Source organism: Opisthocomus hoazin, unplaced genomic scaffold (genome assembly GCF_030867145.1).
Source record: "Opisthocomus hoazin isolate bOpiHoa1 unplaced genomic scaffold, bOpiHoa1.hap1 HAP1_SCAFFOLD_195, whole genome shotgun sequence".
In the NCBI taxonomy this organism is placed as follows: domain Eukaryota; kingdom Metazoa; phylum Chordata; class Aves; order Opisthocomiformes; family Opisthocomidae; genus Opisthocomus; species Opisthocomus hoazin.
The window spans coordinates 62,501-75,000 of record NW_027448925.1 but is presented as its reverse complement, the minus strand read 5'-3'; positions in this window follow the sequence as shown (position 1 = coordinate 75,000).

Genomic DNA, 12,500 nt, shown 5'->3' with positions numbered 1-12,500 from the left:
CCCCCCCCCCCCACCTCCCCCCGTGCAGGCACCCCTGCAAACGGGCCTCCGGCACGGCAGCCCGGCCGCCGCACCCCCACCCGCAAGCCCCCCCCCACCGCCGCCCCGGCCGAGAGCGCACAAGCAGCCCCTGCCGCCGCCCCCCCCCACCCCCCCCCCGGTGCGGGCACCCCTGCATACGGGCCTCCGGCACGGCCGCTCCGCTGCCCCCCCCCACCCCGCCACCCCCCCACCGCCGCCCCGGCCGAGAGCGCACAAGCAGCCCCTGCCGCCGCCCCCCCCCCCCCCCCCCGACTCAAACCTCAATCTTCTCGGAAAAGAGGCCCCGTCCCCAGCCTACCTCAGCGCAAGGCTCCCCGCCTGCTCCTCGACCCCGTCTCTGAGTCTCTGTCTCCCCCTTCTGCCGCGGGGAAGCGCCCGCCCCTTGCCGGCGGGTGGGCGGGGCGGGCCGGCTCGGGTTCCGGTTGCTAAGCAGCAGGGTGGCACTCGTTGACCCCGGGCGCCGCTCCGTCTGCCGATGGGCGGGCCGGTGCTGGCTCTCAAGAACTTTTTGTAACTGTTTCCCTGCTCTGCTTTGGTTTTGTTTTTTTTTCTCGCCCACCGTCAGAACCGATGCAGAGTAAGAAAGCCTTCAGCGAGACAGTCCGGCCAAGCTTAGCGCCTTCCACTAGATACGGCGAAGTCTCGGAAACGGGGGGTGGCGAGGGGAATTTCAGGCGCGCGCCGCCTCCCCCCTCCTGCACCACCCCCCCCCGCAAGCGACGGGAAGGGGCGCCGCTTTCCATCAGCTCGGCTGAAACGCCCGAGGACGGGGCGGCGTCTCTGTTTCAAAAGCGGAAAAAGAAATAAAAAAGCAACAAAAACCAAAAAATTCCCGCCGCCCCCCCCAACCCACCCCCGTGCAGGCACCCCTGCAAACGGGCCTCCGGCAGGGCCGGCCTGCCGCCCCCAGCCACCCCCCGCAAGCCCCCCCACCGCCGCCCCGGCTGAGAGAGCACAGGCAGCCCGCCGCCGCCCCTTCCCACCCCGTGCAGGCACCCCTGCATACGGGCCTCCGGCAGGGCCGGCCTGCCGCCCCCAGCCACCCCCCGCAAGCCCCCCCACCGCCGCCCCGGCTGAGAGAGCACAGGCAGCCCGCCGCCGGCCCTTCCCACCCCGTGCAGGCACCCCTGCATACGGGCCTCCGGCAGGGCCGGCCTGCCGCCCCCAGCCACCCCCCGCAAGCCCCCCCACCGCCGCCCCGGCTGAGAGAGCACAGGAACCCCGCCGCCGGCCCTTCCCACCCCGTGCAGGCACCCCTGCATACGGGCCTCCGGCAGGGCCGGCCTGCCGCCCCCAGCCACCCCCCGCAAGCCCCCCCACCGCCGCCCCAACTGAGACAGCACAGGCACCCCGCCGCCGCCCCTTCCCACCCCGTGCAGGCACCCCTGCATACGGGCCTCCGGCAGGGCCGGCCTGCCGCCCCCAGCCACCCCCCGCAAGCCCCCCCCACCGCCGCCCCGGCTCAGAGAGCACAGGCAGCCCGCCGCAGGCCCACCCACCCCGTGCAGGCACCCCTGCATACGGGCCTCCGGCAGGGCCGGCCTGCCGACCCCAGCCATCCCCCGCAAGCCCCTCCACCGCCGCCCCGACTGAGACAGCACAGGCAGCCCGCCGCCGGCCCTTCCCACCCCGTGCAGGCACCCCTGCATACGGGCCTCCGGCAGGGCCGGCCTGCCGCCCCCAGCCACCCCCCGCAAGCCCCCCCACCGCCGCCCCGACTGAGACAGCACAGGCAGCCCGCCGCCGGCCCTTCCCACCCCGTGCAGGCACCCCTGCATAGGGGCCTCCGGCAGGGCCGGCCTGCCGCCCCCAGCCACCCCCCGCAACCCCCCCCACCGCCGCCCCGGCTGAGAGAGCACAGGCAGCCCGCCGCCGGCCCTTCCCACCCCGTGCAGGCACCCCTGCATACGGGCCTCCGGCAGGGCCGGCCTGCCGCCCCCAGCCACCCCCCGCAACCCCCCCCACCGCCGCCCCGGCTGAGAGATCACAGGCAGCCCGCCGCCGGCCCTTCCCACCCCGTGCAGGCACCCCTGCATACGGGCCTCCGGCAGGGCCGGCCTGCCGACCCCAGCCACCCCCCGCAAGCCCCCCCCACCGCCGCCCCGGCTCAGAGAGCACAGGCAGCCCGCCGCAGGCCCACCCACCCCGTGCAGGCACCCCTGCATACGGGCCTCCGGCAGGGCCGGCCTGCCGACCCCAGCCACCCCCCGCAAGCCCCCCCACCGCCGCCCCGACTGAGACAGCACAGGCAGCCCGCCGCCGGCCCTTCCCACCCCGTGCAGGCACCCCTGCATACGGGCCTCCGGCAGGGCCGGCCTGCCGCCCCCAGCCACCCCCCGCAACCCCCCCCACCGCCGCCCCGGCTGAGAGAGCACAGGCAGCCCGCCGCCGGCCCTTCCCACCCCGTGCAGGCACCCCTGCATACGGGCCTCCGGCAGGGCCGGCCTGCAGCCCCCAGCCACCCCCCACAAGCCCCCCCACCGCCGCCCCGGCTGAGACAGCACAGGCAGCCCGCCGCCGGCCCTTCCCACCCCGTGCAGGCACCCCTGCATACGGGCCTCCGGCAGGGCCGGCCTGCCGACCCCAGCCACCCCCCGCAAGCCCCCCCACCGCCGCCCCGGCTGAGAGAGCACAGGCAGCCCGCCGCCGGCCCTTCCCACCCCGTGCAGGCACCCCTGCATACGGGCCTCCGGCAGGGCCGGCCTGCCGCCCCCAGCCACCCCCCGCAAGCCCCCCCACCGCCGCCCCGGCTGAGAGAGCACAGGAACCCCGCCGCCGGCCCTTCCCACCCCGTGCAGGCACCCCTGCATACGGGCCTCCGGCAGGGCCGGCCTGCCGCCCCCAGCCACCCCCCGCAAGCCCCCCCACCGCCGCCCCGACTGAGACAGCACAGGCAGCCCGCCGCCGCCCCTTCCCACCCCGTGCAGGCACCCCTGCATACGGGCCTCCGGCAGGGCCGGCCTGCCGCCCCCAGCCACCCCCCGCAAGCCCCCCCCACCGCCGCCCCGGCTCAGAGAGCACAGGCAGCCCGCCGCAGGCCCACCCACCCCGTGCAGGCACCCCTGCATACGGGCCTCCGGCAGGGCCGGCCTGCCGACCCCAGCCATCCCCCGCAAGCCCCTCCACCGCCGCCCCGACTGAGACAGCACAGGCAGCCCGCCGCCGGCCCTTCCCACCCCGTGCAGGCACCCCTGCATACGGGCCTCCGGCAGGGCCGGCCTGCCGCCCCCAGCCACCCCCCGCAAGCCCCCCCACCGCCGCCCCGGCTCAGAGAGCACAGGCAGCCCGCCGCCGCCCCTTCCCACCCCGTGCAGGCACCCCTGCATACGGGCCTCCGGCAGGGCCGGCCTGCCGCCCCCAGCCACCCCCCGCAAGCCCCCCCACCGCCGCCCCGGCTGAGAGAGCACAGGCAGCCCGCCGCCGCCCCTTCCCACCCCGTGCAGGCACCCCTGCCTACGGGCCTCCGGCAGGGCCGGCCTGCCGACCCCAGCCACCCCCCGCAAGCCCCCCCCACCGCCGCCCCGGCTCAGAGAGCACAGGCAGCCCGCCGCCGGCCCTTCCCACCCCGTGCAGGCACCCCTGCATACGGGCCTCCGGCAGGGCCGGCCTGCCGCCCCCAGCCACCCCCCGCAACCCCCCCCACCGCCGCCCCGGCTGAGAGATCACAGGCAGCCCGCCGCCGGCCCTTCCCACCCCGTGCAGGCACCCCTGCATACGGGCCTCCGGCAGGGCCGGCCTGCCGACCCCAGCCACCCCCCGCAAGCCCCCCCCACCGCCGCCCCGGCTCAGAGAGCACAGGCAGCCCGCCGCAGGCCCACCCACCCCGTGCAGGCACCCCTGCATACGGGCCTCCGGCAGGGCCGGCCTGCCGACCCCAGCCACCCCCCGCAAGCCCCCCCACCGCCGCCCCGACTGAGACAGCACAGGCAGCCCGCCGCCGGCCCTTCCCACCCCGTGCAGGCACCCCTGCATACGGGCCTCCGGCAGGGCCGGCCTGCCGCCCCCAGCCACCCCCCGCAACCCCCCCCACCGCCGCCCCGGCTGAGAGAGCACAGGCAGCCCGCCGCCGGCCCTTCCCACCCCGTGCAGGCACCCCTGCATACGGGCCTCCGGCAGGGCCGGCCTGCAGCCCCCAGCCACCCCCCACAAGCCCCCCCACCGCCGCCCCGGCTGAGACAGCACAGGCAGCCCGCCGCCGCCCCTTCCCACCCCGTGCAGGCACCCCTGCATACGGGCCTCCGGCAGGGCCGGCCTGCCGACCCCAGCCACCCCCCGCAAGCCCCCCCACCGCCGCCCCGGCTGAGAGAGCACAGGCAGCCCGCCGCCGGCCCTTCCCACCCCGTGCAGGCACCCCTGCATACGGGCCTCCGGCAGGGCCGGCCTGCCGCCCACAGCCACCCCCCGCAACCCCCCCCACCGCCGCCCCGGCTGAGAGAGCACAGGCAGCCCGCCGCCGGCCCTTCCCACCCCGTGCAGGCACCCCTGCATACGGGCCTCCGGCAGGGCCGGCCTGCCGACCCCCAGCCACCCCCCGCAAGCCCCCCCCACCGCCGCCCCGGCTCAGAGAGCACAGGCAGCCCGCCGCAGGCCCACCCACCCCGTGCAGGCACCCCTGCATACGGGCCTCCGGCAGGGCCGGCCTGCCGACCCCAGCCACCCCCCGCAAGCCCCCCCACCGCCGCCCCGACTGAGACAGCACAGGCAGCCCGCCGCCGGCCCTTCCCACCCCGTGCAGGCACCCCTGCATACGGGCCTCCGGCAGGGCCGGCCTGCCGCCCCCAGCCACCCCCCGCAACCCCCCCCACCGCCGCCCCGGCTGAGAGAGCACAGGCAGCCCGCCGCCGGCCCTTCCCACCCCGTGCAGGCACCCCTGCATACGGGCCTCCGGCAGGGCCGGCCTGCCGCCCCCAGCCACCCCCCGCAAGCCCCCCCACCGCCGCCCCGGCTGAGACAGCACAGGCAGCCCGCCGCCGGCCCTTCCCACCCCGTGCAGGCACCCCTGCATACGGGCCTCCGGCAGGGCCGGCCTGCCGACCCCAGCCACCCCTCCGCAAGCCCCCCCACCGCCGCCCCGGCTGAGAGAGCACAGGCAGCCCGCCGCCGGCCCTTCCCACCCCGTGCAGGCACCCCTGCATACGGGCCTCCGGCAGGGCCGGCCTGCCGCCCCCAGCCACCCGCCGCAGGCCCCCCCACCGCCGCCCCGGCTGAGACAGCACAGGCAGCCCGCCGCTGCCCCTTCCCACCCCGTGCAGGCACCCCTGCATACGGGCCTCCGGCAGGGCCGGCCTGCCGCCCCCAGCCACCCCCCACAAGCCCCCCCACCGCCGCCTCGGCTGAGAGAGCACAGGCACCCCGCCGCCGGCCCTTCCTACCCCGTGCAGGCACCCCTGCATACGGGCCTCCGGCCGGGCCGGCCTGCCGCCCCCAGCCACCCCCCACAAGCCCCCCCACCGCCGCCCCGGCTGAGACAGCACAGGCAGCCCGCCGCCGCCCCTTCCCACCCCGTGCAGGCACCCCTGCATACGGGCCTCCGGCAGGACCGGCCTGCCGCCCCCAGACAACCCCCGCAAGCCCCCCCACCGCCGCCCCGGCTGAGAGAGCACAGGCACCCCGCCGCCGCCCCTTCCCACCCCGTGCAGGCACCCCTGCATACGGGCCTCCGGCAGGGCCGGCCTGCCGCCCCCAGCCACCCCCCGCAAGCCCCCCCCACCGCCGCCCCGGCTCAGAGAGCACAGGCAGCCCGCCGCAGGCCCACCCACCCCGTGCAGGCACCCCTGCATACGGGCCTCCGGCAGGGCCGGCCTGCCGCCCCCAGCCACCCCCCGCAAGCCCCCCCCACCGCCGCCCCGGCTCAGAGAGCACAGGCAGCCCGCCGCAGGCCCACCCACCCCGTGCAGGCACCCCTGCATACGGGCCTCCGGCAGGGCCGGCCTGCCGACCCCAGCCACCCCCCGCAAGCCCCCCCACCGCCGCCCCGGCTGAGAGAGCACAGGCAGCCCGCCGCCGCCCCTTCCCACCCCGTGCAGGCACCCCTGCATACGGGCCTCCGGCAGGGCCGGCCTGCCGACCCCAGCCACCCCCCGCAAGCCCCCCCCACCGCCGCCCCGGCTGAGAGAGCAGAGGCAGCCCGCCGCCGCCCCTTCCCACCCCGTGCAGGCACCCCTGCATACGGGCCTCCGGCAGGGCCGGCCTGCCGCCCCCAGCCACCCCCCGCAAGCCCCCCCACCGCCGCCCCGGCTGAGAGAGCACAGGCAGCCCGCCGCCGGCCCTTCCCACCCCGTGCAGGCACCCCTGCATAGGGGCCTCCGGCAGGGCCGGCCTGCCGCCCCCAGCCACCCCCCGCAAGCCCCCCCACCGCCGCCCCGGCTGAGAGAGCACAGGCAGCCCGCCGCCGCCCCTTCCCACCCCGTGCAGGCACCCCTGCATACGGGCCTCCGGCAGGGCCGGCCTGCCGACCCCAGCCACCCCCCGCAAGCCCCCCCACCGCCGCCCCGGCTGAGAGAGCAGAGGCAGCCCGCCGCCGCCACTTCCCACCCCGTGCAGGCACCCCTGCATACGGGCCTCCGGCAGGGCCGGCCTGCCGCCCCCAGCCACCCCCCGCAAGCCCCCCCACCGCCGCCCCGGCTGAGAGAGCACAGGCAGCCCGCCGCCGGCCCTTCCCACCCCGTGCAGGCACCCCTGCATAGGGGCCTCCGGCAGGGCCGGCCTGCCGCCCCCAGCCACCCCCCGCAAGCCCCCCCACCGCCGCCCCGGCTGAGAGAGCACAGGCAGCCCGCCGCCGCCCCTTCCCACCCCGTGCAGGCACCCCTGCATACGGGCCTCCGGCAGGGCCGGCCTGCCGACCCCAGCCACCCCCCGCAAGCCCCCCCACCGCCGCCCCGGCTGAGAGAGCAGAGGCAGCCCGCCGCCGCCCCTTCCCACCCCGTGCAGGCACCCCTGCATACGGGCCTCCGGCAGGGCCGGCCTGCCGCCCCCAGCCACCCCCCGCAAGCCCCCCCACCGCCGCCCCGGCTGAGAGAGCACAGGCAGCCCGCCGCCGGCCCTTCCCACCCCGTGCAGGCACCCCTGCATAGGGGCCTCCGGCAGGGCCGGCCTGCCGCCCCCAGCCACCCCCCGCAAGCCCCCCCACCGCCGCCCCGGCTGAGAGAGCACAGGCAGCCCGCCGCCGCCCCTTCCCACCCCGTGCAGGCACCCCTGCATACGGGCCTCCGGCAAAGCCGGCCTGCCGCCCCCAGCCACCCCCCACAAGCCCCCCCACCGCCGCCCCGGCTGAGACAGCACAGGCACCCCGCCGCCGCCCCTTCCCACCCCGTGCAGGCACCCCTGCATACGGGCCTCCGGCACGGCCGGCCTGCCGCCCCCAGCCACCCCCCACAAGCCCCCCCACCGCCGCCCCGGCTGAGAGAGCACAGGCAGCCCGCCGCCGGCCCTTCCCACCCCGTGCAGGCACCCCTGCATAGGGGCCTCCGGCAGGGCCGGCCTGCCGCCCCCAGCCACACCCCACAAGCCCCCCCACCGCCGCCCCGGCTGAGACAGCACAGGCACCCCGCCGCCGCCCCTTCCCACCCCGTGCAGGCACCCCTGCATACGGGCCTCCGGCACAGCCGGCCTGCCGCCCCCAGCCACCCCCCACAAGCCCCCCCACCGCCGCCCCGGCTGAGAGAGCACAGGCACCCCGCCGCCGCCCCTTCCCACCCCGTGCAGGCACCCCTGCATACGGGCCTCCGGCAGGGCCGGCCTGCCGACCCCAGCCACCCCCCGCAAGCCCCCCCACCGCCGCCCCGGCTGAGAGAGCACAGGCAGCCCGCCGCCGGCCCTTCCCACCCCGTGCAGGCACCCCTGCATACGGGCCTCCAGCACGGGCGACCCGCTCTGTCCGCAGGGAGGACAGGTCTACCCCTTCTGCCGGCAGGGAGGCCAGGTCTACCCCTTCTGCCGGCAGGGAGGCCAGGTCTACCCGTTTTACCTGCAGGGAGGCCAGGTCTACCCGTTCTGGCGGCAGGGAAACCAGGTCTACCCGTTCTGCCGGCAGGGATGCCAGGTCTACCCGTTTTACCGGCAGGGAGGCCAGGTCTACCCGTATTGCCGGCAGGGAGGCCAGGTCTACCCGTTTTACCGGCAGGGATGCCAGGTCTACCCGTTCTAGCGGCAGGGAGACCAGGTCTACCCGTATTGCCGGCAGGGATGCCAGGTCTACCCGTTTTACCGGCAGGGATGCCAGGTCTACCCGTTCTGGCTGCAGGGAGGCCAGGTCTACCCATATTGCCGGCAGGGAGACCAGGTCTACCCATTTACCGGCAGGGAGACCAGGTCTACCCGTTCTGCCGGCAGGGAGACCAGGTCTACCCGTTTTGCCGGCAGGGAGACCAGGTCTACCCGTTCTGGCTGCAGGGAGACCAGGTCTACCCGTTTTGCCGGCAGGGATAACAGGTCTACCCGATTTACCTGCAGGGAGACCAGGTCTACCCATTTACCGGCAGGGAGACCAGGTCTACCCGTTTTGCCGGCAGGGATGCCAGGTCTACCCGTTCTGGCGGCAGGGAGAACAGGTCTACCCGTTTTACCTGCAGGGAGAACAGGTCTACCCGTTTTACCGGCAGGGAGACCAGGTCTACCCGTTTTGCCGGCAGGGATGCCAGGTCTACCCGTTTTACCTGCAGGGATGCCAGGTCTACCCGTTTTACCGGCAGGGAGGCCAGGTCTACCCGTTCTGCCGGCAGGGAGGCCAGGTCTACCCGTTCTAGCGGCAGGGAGACCAGGTCTACCCATTTACCGGCAGGGAGACCAGGTCTACCCGTTTTGCCGGCAGGGATGCCAGGTCTACCCGTTTTGCCGGCAGGGATAACAGGTCTACCCGTTTTACCTGCAGGGAGGCCAGGTCTACCCGTTTTACCGGCAGGGAGACCAGGTCTACCCGTTTTGCCGGCAGGGATGCCAGGTCTACCCGTTCTGGCGGCAGGGAGACCAGGTCTACCCGTTCTGCCGGCAGGGATGCCAGGTCTACCCGTTTTACCTGCACGGAGACCAGGTCTACCCGTTTTACCGGCAGGGAGGCCAGGTCTACCCGTTCTGGCGGCAGGGAGAACAGGTCTACCCTTTTTGCCGGCAGGGAGACCAGGTCTACCCGTTTTGCCGGCAGGGATGCCAGGTCTACCCGTTCTGGCGGCAGGGAGAACAGGTCTACCCGTTTTACCTGCAGGGAGAACAGGTCTACCCGTTTTACCGGCAGGGAGACCAGGTCTACCCGTTTTGCCGGCAGGGATGCCAGGTCTACCCGTTTTACCTGCAGGGATGCCAGGTCTAACCGTTTTACCGGCAGGGAGGCCAGGTCTACCCGTTCTGCCGGCAGGGAGGCCAGGTCTACCCGTTCTAGCGGCAGGGAGACCAGGTCTACCCATTTACCGGCAGGGAGACCAGGTCTACCCGTTTTGCCGGCAGGGATGCCAGGTCTACCCGTTTTGCCGGCAGGGATAACAGGTCTACCCGTTTTACCTGCAGGGAGGCCAGGTCTACCCGTTTTACCGGCAGGGAGACCAGGTCTACCCGTTTTGCCGGCAGGGATGCCAGGTCTACCCGTTCTGGCGGCAGGGAGACCAGGTCTACCCGTTCTGCCGGCAGGGATGCCAGGTCTACCCGTTTTACCTGCACGGAGACCAGGTCTACCCGTTTTACCGGCAGGGAGGCCAGGTCTACCCGTTCTGGCGGCAGGGAGAACAGGTCTACCCTTTTTGCCGGCAGGGAGACCAGGTCTACCCGTTTTACCGGCAGGGATGCCAGGTCTACCCGTTCTGGCTGCAGGGAGACCAGGTCTACCCGTTTTGCCGGCAGGGATAACAGGTCTACCCGTTTTACCTGCAGGGAGACCAGGTCTACCCGTTTTACCGGCAGGGAGACCAGGTCTACCCGTTTTGCCGGCAGGGATGCCAGGTCTACCCGTTCTGCCGGCAGGGAGGCCAGGTCTACCCGTTTTACCGGCAGGGAGGCCAGGTCTACCCGTTTTACCTGCAGGGAGACCAGGTCTACCCGTTTTACCGGCAGGGAGACCAGGTCTACCCGTTTTGCCGGCAGGGATGCCAGGTCTACCCGTTGTGGCGGCAGGGAGGCCAGGTCTACCCGTTTTGGCGGCAGGGAGACCAGGTCTACCCGCTTCCGGCAGGGATGCCAGGTCTACCCGGTTCCAGGCAGGGAGGCCTCGTCTACCCGTTCTGCCGGCAGGGAGGCCAGGTCTACCCGTTTTACCGGCAGGGATGCCAGGTCTACCCGCTTCCGGCAGGGATGCCAGGTCTACCCGGTTCCAGGCAGGGAGGCCTCGTCTACCCGTTCTGCCGGCAGGGAGGCCAGGTCTACCCGTTTTACCGTCCGCCGGGTCCGGTGTGCCCGATGTGGCCGCCGGAGCTGCCGGCGGAAAGGGATGCCTCGTCTACCTCGCTCCGGCGGGACTTTGGCTCCACCGCGGTTCTGGCAGGTAGACGTCTTGCCCGGTTCTTCTTCGGAGCTGCCGAAGGGGTCGCTGCTTTGCGCTGCCTCCAGTTACGTCATGGTAAGAGTCGGCGGCGCTCGCGCGCCTCCCCGCTGGGGGAAGACGGTTCTCTTCGAGCCCGCCGGGGCCGGGGACCTCGCTGTCCGTATACTAGGGCAGAGGGCTGGCGCTCGCGGACCAGCGCCATCGAACCGCTGCAGCTACTCGCGGTTCAGCCGGCAGACTCGGGCGTTGCACGGCGGCTGTGGCCGTGGCCGTTCTGCCTCCTACCTATCGCGCACGACGCTTCCGACTGCCAGAAGCCGCGCGAAGCCGCTGCTTGCCCGCAGGCTCCGGTGGCCGTTGCCGACTGGAGCGAGGGCTCCAAGAGGGGTTTCTCCAGGGCCGGGCCGAGACCGGCGGCGGTCGCCGGCACTCGAACGCTTGTCACCCGCGGCTCAGCCGGCAGACTCGGGCGTTGCCCGGCGGCCCTGGCCGTGGCCGTTCTGCCTCCTATCTATCGCGCACGGCGCTTCCGACTGCCAGAAGCCGCGCGAAGCCGCTGCTTGCCCGCAGGCTCCGGTGGCCGTTGCCGACTGGAGCGAGGGCTCCAAGAGGGGTTTCTCCAGGGCCGGGCCGAGACGGGCGGTGGTCGCCGGCACTCGAACGCTTGTCACCCGCGGCTCAGCCGGCAGACTCGGGCGTTGCCCGGCGGCCCTGGCCGTGGCCGTTCTGCCTCCTACCTATCGCGCACGGCGCTTCCGACTGCCAGAAGCCGCGCGAAGCCGCTGCTTGCCCGCAGGCTCCGGTGGCCGTTGCCGACTGGAGCGAGGGCTCCAAGAGGGGTTTCTCCAGGGCCGGGCCGAGACGGGCGGCGGTCGCCGGCACTCGAACGCTTGTCACCCGCGGCTCAGCCGGCAGACTCGGGCGTTGCCCGGCGGCCCTGGCCGTGGCCGTTCTGCCTCCTACCTATCGCGCACGGCGCTTCCGACTGCCAGAAGCCGCGCGAAGCCGCTGCTTGCCCGCAGGCTCCGGTGGCCGTTGCCGACTGGAGCGAAGGCTCCAAGAGGGGTTTCTCCAGGGCCGGGCCGAGACCGGCGGCGGTCGCCGGCACTCGAACGCTTGTCAGCCGCGGCTCAGCCGGCAGACTCGGGCGTTGCCCGGCGGCCCTGGCCGTGGCCGTTCTGCCTCCTACCTATCGCGCACGGCGCTTCCGACTGCCAGAAGCCGCGCGAAGCCGCTGCTTGCCCGCAGGCTCCGGTGGCCGTTGCCGACTGGAGCGAGGGCTCCAAGAGGGGTTTCTCCAGGGCCGGGCCGAGACAGGCGGCGGTCTCCGGCACTCGAACGCTTGTAGGGCCGGGGTTTGGGAGTGGAGCCTGCCGTGGCTCCCCCCCCCCTCCCCACGCCCGTTAACAGCAGCCATCCGCGGGCACGTTGCAGAGAAGCCTCTACGGCAGTCCGGCTCTGCCGGTGGCCAAGCCGCGTTGGGCTTCTGCTGTCGACGCTGCCCGCTCGCTCGCTCGCTCGCACGCAGGGCCCCGCGCCTGTGCTGCCCAGCCCTGCCCGAGGTTCGGGGTTCGGGGGCCGGCGCGCGCGGCCGTCGCTGTCCCAGGAACCGTGGCCGTGGGGCCTCCGCTTCTCCTCCGTTCCCCTTCCCTTTCCTGATCGATGAGGCTTTTCGGGTGGCGTCGGAGAGGGCCCCCGGCGGGCCGGGTCTTCCGTACTCCCCGTCATAGGGAGCCACGGCGGGGCTCCGGTGTTCGGGCCGGGCGGTCTCCTTTCCAATGTCGCTTCCCGTCTCGTGCGAGGTGTTGTCCCCTTCCCTCCGAGCGGCGCGGACCGTGACGAGCAAAGAGACGGCGGTGGTGGAAGCGGCGGGGCGCGTGCCTCCCCGTGTCACCCCGCACCCCCCCCATCCCGCTACCTGCTCGGTTGGGGTTCCTCGGGCTTCTTTACCGAACCGGGCTGTGTGACGGCCGCGCGGCCCCGCGAGCCCTCA